This window comes from Euphorbia lathyris, chromosome 2 (assembly GCF_963576675.1).
Source record: "Euphorbia lathyris chromosome 2, ddEupLath1.1, whole genome shotgun sequence".
Classification (NCBI taxonomy): domain Eukaryota; kingdom Viridiplantae; phylum Streptophyta; class Magnoliopsida; order Malpighiales; family Euphorbiaceae; genus Euphorbia; species Euphorbia lathyris.
In genome coordinates this window covers 57,407,935-57,416,456 of record NC_088911.1, presented here as the reverse complement: position 1 = coordinate 57,416,456, position 8,522 = coordinate 57,407,935, and the positions used below count along the sequence as shown (strand labels likewise).

The window sequence follows — 8,522 nt, the reverse complement described above, 5'->3', positions numbered from 1 at the left end:
ACGATTTTACATCTATTAATTGTTGCCTTTTGTAAGATTAGGCAACACTATTTCAAACTAAAGGCAACGTTTTAATCCGATAGCAACACTATTTTGGATTCAAAAGCAATGGTATTTTATAGTAGAGGCAACGACTTTTTAACCATTAAAAACACTTCTATTATATAATGCAACGACTTTATTTAGTAAGGCAACAATATTTTTCTAAATCAACATTTTTTATTAACTAAAGCAACACGGTTTTATAGCAAATGCAACAAATTTAAATTATAGCAACAATTTTTCTCTTACAAATGTAACGATGTTTAGAACTGAAAGCAACGATGTTTATAACATAAAGACAACAATGATATTCATAATCCAAAACACGCCTATTTAAATAAACATCCTCAAGCAACAACATCCAAAAGTACCTAAATATCAACATCCAATAGTACGATAAATCAATCATCGCGTTCATTTGAACGAACTATAGGAAGAACACCATCCAAATTTGGACTGAGCGATGAGCTAATAGTTCATTCTTCACTTCCTCTCTAAATACCATTCTTCACTTCGTCTCGGATTTCAATTTTGAATTGCTTTATTGCATCTTCAGACATGGGACTCTTACTTGTAGCAGCTGAAGATTCGGCGCTCCTATAACCTTTTGTTTTCTTCATGGGACCCATCCTACCAACTAGTTATTCACGACCATGAGATGATGAGCCTCCGAGTATTTCATCAGTTTGCTCAATGTTTTCCCATCAAATGATGACTCTTCAATCCTTGACTGTAGAATGAAAACATGAAATCAAATAGAAGACAACCAACAAATATTATGGGCACAAGAAAACAACCGATAATAATATCAAACAAGATATAAAATAAAGTGCAGACAGTTAAACAAAAAAATTCCGATTTAAATAAAGTGCAGACAGTTAAACAAAAATGAATGCATACAATTCATATAGAGTGCAGGAAGAAATGAATGCCTAAGAAGTACGTTTAAATCATCTCATCACAAAAAATTCTGATTTAAATAAAGTGTAGATAGTTAAACAAAAAAATTCTAATTTAAATAAAGGCAGACAGTTAAACAAAAATGAATGCATACAATTAAAATAGAGTGAAGACAGAAATGAATGCCTAAGAAGTATATTTAGATCATCTCATCACAAAAAAAAAAAAATCTGATTTAATTAAAATGTAGGCAACAAGAACAACAACAAAGCCTTAGTCCTGAAATGATTCGGGGTCGGCTAACATGAACCATCATATAAAACCGTGAAATCAAGTCGGATCAGCGACACAAATTCTCCCCCTCCACTCTGTCCTATCCACTACCATATTTTCCTCAATCCCCAATAAAATCATATCACTCTCGATCACCCTCCTCCAAGTTTGCTTAGGTCTTCCCCTACCCCTCACCACTACATCCCTTTACCACTCTTCAGTCCTCCTAACCGGCGCATCAAGCGCTCTTCGTTTTACATGGCCAAATCACCTTAGTCGGTTTTCCCTCATTTTATTCTCAATAGATGTAACCCCTACTTTTGTCCTAATTATTTCATTACTCACCCGATCCTTTCTCGTATGACCACACATCCATCTCAACATACGCATCTCCGCCACCGACATCTTATGGATGTGACAGTGTTTAACTGCCCAACACTCCGTACCATATAACAGTGCGCGTCTCATTGCCGTGCGGTAGAATTTTTCCTTCAATCTATTAGGCATGTCGGGGTCACAAAGGAAACCCATAGCACTCTTTCACTTCGCCCAACCAGATTTAATCCTATGAGCAACATTAAAGTGTAGACAATTAAACAAAAAAATTCCGATTAAATAAAGTGTAGACAGTTAAACAAAAATGGATGCAGACAGTTAAACATTTCTACCAAGTCGTTTTCTCATAACATAATGTACAATGGTCAAATGTCCTGAAATTAAAGTATAGTTGCCAAATTGTGTAAAGTATAGAGGTCAAATTGTCAAGTCATTTTAAGATCATTTTTTTACAAGACACCTTAAGGCTAATAGTCATTCAACTTTGCTTATTGTTTCACTATAGTCACACTAAATTTTTGTGGTCGTTTCTCACTTTCTACTTAACCCAATCTCCATTCCATGTAGTTAATAAAACACATCTAACAATTCAAAATCCAACACTTACCTTTGCTTATGATTAACATGATTCTCTTATCCTTTTTCATTCTCCGAAAAAGTAAAACTATAATAAATTTCCAGTTGTAAAAAACTTAATTTCCTGGTCAAATGTATATTCCCATTGAACAACAATGTTTAAGCTAATTTAAAAAGAGAGAAATACCTCTAATTAATCACTTTTAAGTTAGATATTTTAATTGATAGAGAGGCCATTTAACTGGTTTGTTCTCTTTATCTGAACCAGGAATGCAGAATACAGCTAAAGTAATCCTATCATTTTCTGTGTTTGTCACCACCCTGTGTACTAGGCTCTTGAATATTCCATTTCTCATTATCTACATATTATTAACTATATATTAAACCATTTCAAAACATAATTAAAAATAATAAGCCATTATAAATTAATGGGATAAAATGCAAATACCACTTACGTTTACAAATAGAGCAATTTTGCCTTTAACGTCTAAAATGGTGCAATTTTACACTTAACATTGGCAGCCAAGAGCAATTTTGCCCCTAACATTGGCAAGTTGAGTCAAATCCAAACATTATTATAAAACACGGATATTTTATTTCTTATTCTGTACCAATTGCATTTAAACCAATTGCACTTAAAGCTAATTCTATATTTTTTGTGATTTAATAATATAATTGGAGATTAATATTTTTAAATTCATATTTGAATTTTTTTTATTCAACTCCTACAAAATACAGTATATTTTTTAATTTAAAAATAAAATAAAATCACAGTGAAGTGTAGATGACAAGATTCATGACCGAGGAAAAAACTTGATGAATTTCTCCAATTGACCCAACTTGTCAACATTAAGGGTAAAATTATGGTATTTTTGCACCTTATCCCTAAATTAATTGATAAAGTAGTTGTTTGGATTTTCAACTATTGTGGAATTACCTCAAAATGATCACTAGCATTGATAAAAAAAAAAAAAAAGTGTTTGTGGAATGATAGGAACCTTGAACCAGTGATTGCCTTTGAAAAACTGAAGACCTTCAACTTGTTTGTCTTGCAAGAGAATGGTAATTGCTGATGCATCTACTTGTGGTTTCACCCTGAGAATTCGATTGGGCATCGAACATGGATGATAATAATTAAACCTTGCGGTCATCAATGCTCCTTGTACATGTACTTCTCCATACTGCTCCAAAAACCAATTTTCCTCTAAATTTAATGAACTTTCCATGGCTTTCAGAACTATTTCATTTAATTGCTGGGCCTCCACAAAATATTCTTCCAATGTTTCCGTGCAATAAACTTTTTATAATTAATTATCCATTTTTAGACTCATATATATCACCATAAAATGTCAATTTGATACAAGACTCAATTTGACTCAAATGTATTCTACAAATCAAGTTTAAGGAGCAAATTGACCTTCATCCTAATGAATTAATACTCAACATTTATTTTAAACACTAAACTAAGAGAATGTTTGGTCTAACAGTTCGAATTTATTATTTGTTATCTCTGTTAACTGTATACTTTCTGCTTGTTAATTATAATAAATGTATGAACAATAGTGGTTCAAAAATGGAACTTTGTTGAAAAAAAAACATGTTAGCAACGACATCGGCTCGACTAATTGTTATTAGGTGAAACATTTGCACCGAGGAACAAGAACTTCGTGACAAACATTTCAATGCTAGTTAATCTATACCGAAATGGAAGAACACTGAACCGGGCAGTAGCTTCCATGTGTTAATAGTTAAAGAATGCAACTTTGTTCAAAGAACAAGTTCACAATGGCATCGGGTCGACTAATAATTGCTATTAGGCAAATATTTGCAATGACAAACACAAACTTAGTAACAAACATTTCAATGCAAGTTAATCTATACTCTATACCGAACTGAAAGAACATCGAACCGGACAGTAACTTGTGTCAATAGTTAAAAAATGGAAGTTTATTGAACAAAACATGTGATTGAAGGGGATGAGGCAATATCTTTCCTTTCAAAAGTCGAAAAAGGACATTCGACCGGAATTGTTCCGTAGAGATCATTATCAGATACACCACTGCAATCATATAACACGAAACTGAACCAAAAATGGAAACTGAAAAAGGAGAAAATTAAGTAAATAGTAACAAGTTTTCCCTTCTTATCTCCTGTTTTAGAAAGGATCCTATAAACAGGATAGCATTCTCCTATATTGGAGTAAAACGTACCACTCTGGAATCCTAAGATCCATGTCACTCATTTGGTCTGGGTAAAAAGGTTCAGTTCAGGCTCAAAAGCCAGATCAAATGATAACATTCAGTACATTGTCATATATGAATGAGACTCATTTCCTTTTCTCAGATTTTCATCCTTGTTGTGAAATGTACAGCACATGATTACAAGACACATGGATAAATACTTTGTCAAACTCATGATATCCCATTATCCTACTATCTTATGAACTTTCTTAGCAAAATCGTCTAATTATCACACTATACATGTACTCTATCTAGAACTATGTTGTTGAACAATGAATTGTATATTCTAGATACTGGTTTTGTTGAACATTCCTGTCAAAATTGATATCTCAAGTTTCCTTTACACTTTGCATAAAAAAAACTGTACAATGCAGGTGAAACCCATAGCTTCAGTTCAACACAAGCATCTTGTTGAACTTATTGGATATTATGAAGGTAGTCATCAACAATTACTTGTATATGACTATATCGCGAACGGAAACATAGGAAATTACCTCTATGGTAATCTAACTATCCCTTTCCCTTTCCCTCGCAGTCTATTTTCTTGAACCGAAAAACGTTCTCATATTTTACCTTGTTGTTAGATAGTGAAGGTTTACCTATTGGAAAGCTGGACATGAAGCAAAGGTTAACAATTATTTCAGCAGCTGCAAAAGGTATATATATGCACTAGTTAATTAATGTTACTTCAAATTTTTATTCCATACACTAAAATTTCAATTTCAGGCCTAGAGTATCATCACAGTATAGACCCTCTTATTCTGCACATGCATTTCAGAACAAGCAATGTTCTTTTGGGTGATAAGTTCCCAAAAGTCTCTGACTATGGAGTTCTTAATTTGGTAACGGAAGGACATTATGTCAGTTCGTCTTCAGCTGTTAATTTCTTGAATCTTCATGTAAAGGATACATATTTCACATACTGCCTAGCTTTTCAAAGTAACTAGATCCACAGTCTCTATCTGATCTATCTGCTCTATTTTAGGTGGAAGCACCCTTTATGCTTCCTCTAATGACCGACTTGTGCTTCTACATTTACCAAACTTCTAGAACCATAGACAAAGGAATAATACAATTTATAAAGATATAGAATACTTATTCCAGAGGGCGAGCCTTGGCGCAACGGTAAAACGTTGTTGTCGTGTGACCAGAGGTCACGGGTTCGAGTCTTAGGAGCGGCCTCTTGCCAATTAAATTGGCAAGGGAAGGCTTGCTCCCAATACACCCTTGTGGTGGGACCCCTCCCCGGACCCTTTGCGACCGGGCCGCCTTTTTTTTTTTTTTTATAGAATACTTATTCCGTGATACATGGCATCGCCTTAATGACAAGATCAAGAACATCAGAACACTGGACAACGCAGAAGGCTCGATCAATAACATCAGAAAACATATTCAGATAGACAACGAATCCCTCCTACAAGACTAAAGCCCATTACAGTCCTTCAAGTTTAGGGAAAAACAAACTCCAAACTAGAAGAATCCAATATACTTGTCTGATAGATGGTAAGCCGACTAACACGGGTGAAGAGTTGTTGCTCCCTCATCTATGTGTTTTCCCTTCTCAAGCTGAGTCATCCAATATAAAGCCTGCTTATGGTAGGGCCAAAGTTCACATTGAAGTGTGCTAGGAGGATTCATTTCCTAAATTATAACAAGTCTTAAGTAATTCCAAATTATGATTATCAGTTTCATAGGAAGAGCAAAAAAAATCAGCAAAGGGAAATACGTCTAACTCAAAGTTGTCTCCAACACCAATAATGTTTTCAAGATTAGCAGACAATGGAGAAAGCCTAAAGATGGAAAAGTAATGACTGAAGGAATAAGTCATTGGGGAATCTAAGAATGAAATTAGATGTATAGCCTAGATCTCAAATGGATGTGCAAAATATGCCCAGGTGAAAAATCTTATATGGAAAAAGAAGATTGAAACTGATAGCTGTTAACTATCAATTAAAACCCTACTCCTTAACATTAAAACATAGATCCTGAATTACCTGCATGAATCTCCAACATTTCCTCCATATTGATGGAACATATAAGAGCTTGAAGTTTCAGTCCATACTTTTGTACCGTCTGCACTAGATCAGCATAATCATCCCAATTGAATTTTAACACTTGAGCACAAGAGAAATCAACAATTACCTAAAATAAACAAATAAATGAACTCCTTGAAGAAAAATCAATAAATTTGAATTGATTCCTAATTAAAGTTTCTTGAATTCAAGCATAAACTCCTAAGTCTAGTAAAAGAAATGCAATAGATAAACAGAGAGAAGGGGGAGATGAAGACCTGGAGACCAGCGAGCTAGGAGCAAGAAATTAGCTTATTTTGTCTCTGTCCTAGTTAATAGTGGATTTTTCTGTAAACAAGAAGAGCTTCATTCTCTAATCCGTTGAGCCTGATGAGAAACCTAGAAATTGCTAATCGATTGGATAGGAAGAGGGTTATAGTGTGGAAACGCAGACAATGAGAGAAAGGGGAAAACGCAAGAGAAAGGGGTTATGAACGTGAGTGAAATTTAGATCGTGGAAAAGAGAAGGACCGGTGAGAGTGAAGGTGAGAAAAGGAGAAACAGCAGAACAGTGAGAAAGGGGAAACAGATGTTTGTTAGAAGGGATACTGGAGGTGGGATAGGGACAAAAAAAAACACGAGATAAGTTATCCCGTTTGTTTGGGAGATAGAAGAGACGGATCAAATTCTATACCCAATAGGGGATGGTATAAGGAGGTGGGATAAGCTCATGCGTATAAGGAGGTGGGATAAGCTCATGCGATTTTAATAGGATGGAAAAGTCCATTTTATCCCTCAATTTAATGTTATGTAGTTTCAATAAGGTTAAAATAGTAAAATGTATTATTTTATCCTCATTCCTATCCCGCTTACCAAACATTGAATAATAATTCTCGACTATCATATTTTTTATCTTTATCCCAACCATTTATCTTTATCTCTATCTCAACCTTTATCCCTATCCTAATAGAATACCAAACGCCTCTTAGGGTTACCAGTAGAGTGAGAAAGGGAGAAAGAGCGGACAGTGAAAAATGTTCACTGTGAGAAAGTGAAAGTGAATGAGTGGGAAATTCAAAAAGTAAGGGATAAGTGAATGAGTGAGAAGTGAAAATTGGATCAAATTATTGGATGGAAGTGAAAATTATGTGTAGGTGAAAATTGGAGGGAAGTAAAAATTGAAAGTAAAAATTAATGGTGGGAAATTGAAATATCAATTTGTAGGAGTTTTTAGTGGTATTATTTTTTGACTAATTTTTAATTAATTAGAACAAATTATTAATATACTAAAGACTAAATTCTTAATATATTAATTAATTAGTACATAATTTATTATTTTTAGTTGTCTTTTTATTATTTTTTTCTATGACTACCTAAGAAAAAGTATTACACTATTTTTAATCAATAAATTTAATTATTTACAAACTATATATATAAAATTCTTAATTAAAGTGTTGAAATTAAATTTATCAAATCTATCTATTATATTATATATATAAAGTGTGGAACAAAAGTGACACTTGTCAGAAAGATATAGAGTTAAGTATATAGAGTTAAGTATATGATGTGTCATAATAACGAAACATCCGGCTGATTTGTCAAAATTTTAAGTTATTTGATAATTTTTATCTGTTTATTTTATCAGAAGAATGGGACCTCTTGGAATGTAGAGGAAATTGAGTTCTCAAAAAGAGAGTCTTCAAAAGATGATATGCTTGTGAAAGATTTTTTACGAGCAATGAATAAACTTGAAGCTGTCACTCACAAGGTAAATCTTGGTTTTTTTTCCTGTAGTTGCTAATTCGAGGACATGGAATATATGTAGGAATTTAGTATTTAATTTGGTGAATGGTTGATTGTACGATTTTTCAGGATTTCACGAGCATAAGAAAAGCATGACTAACACATGTTATGTTTTGATAAACATATAAAGCATCCAGGGAGCTCTCTATATATCTTTGTTGGTTTTAATTATGTTTCTTTCAGTGTCCATATGTGATATTAATAATTAGCATTTGTGTTGGTTTTGTTTGCAGTTGTTTCTGAATGCCAGATTGCCATTGGATTTGCGAAAGCATTGGACTTTACTGTCCAGGGGTATATGGCATTGAATTTGAGGACCACCTGGAGTCCTATAAGGGCT

The 8,522-nt window shown here is 33.6% G+C and overlaps 1 long non-coding RNA gene across 2 annotated transcripts; it reads right to left on the bottom strand.

Annotated features, from left to right (window-relative positions):
* Positions 1-240: 240 nt before the first annotated feature.
* LOC136218311 (uncharacterized) lies at positions 241-7,459 on the bottom strand. Of its 2 annotated transcripts, XR_010683724.1 has the most exons (4): positions 6,658-7,459; positions 6,362-6,509; positions 3,126-3,308; positions 241-772 (listed from the first exon to the last, which is right to left on the bottom strand). It is a non-coding gene; the product is annotated as an uncharacterized lncRNA (long non-coding RNA). The 2 variants fall into 2 exon arrangements; XR_010683723.1 differs by lacking the exon at positions 3,126-3,308 and having other exon boundaries at positions 6,658-7,049.
* Between the last annotated feature and the right edge of the window lie 1,063 nt (positions 7,460-8,522).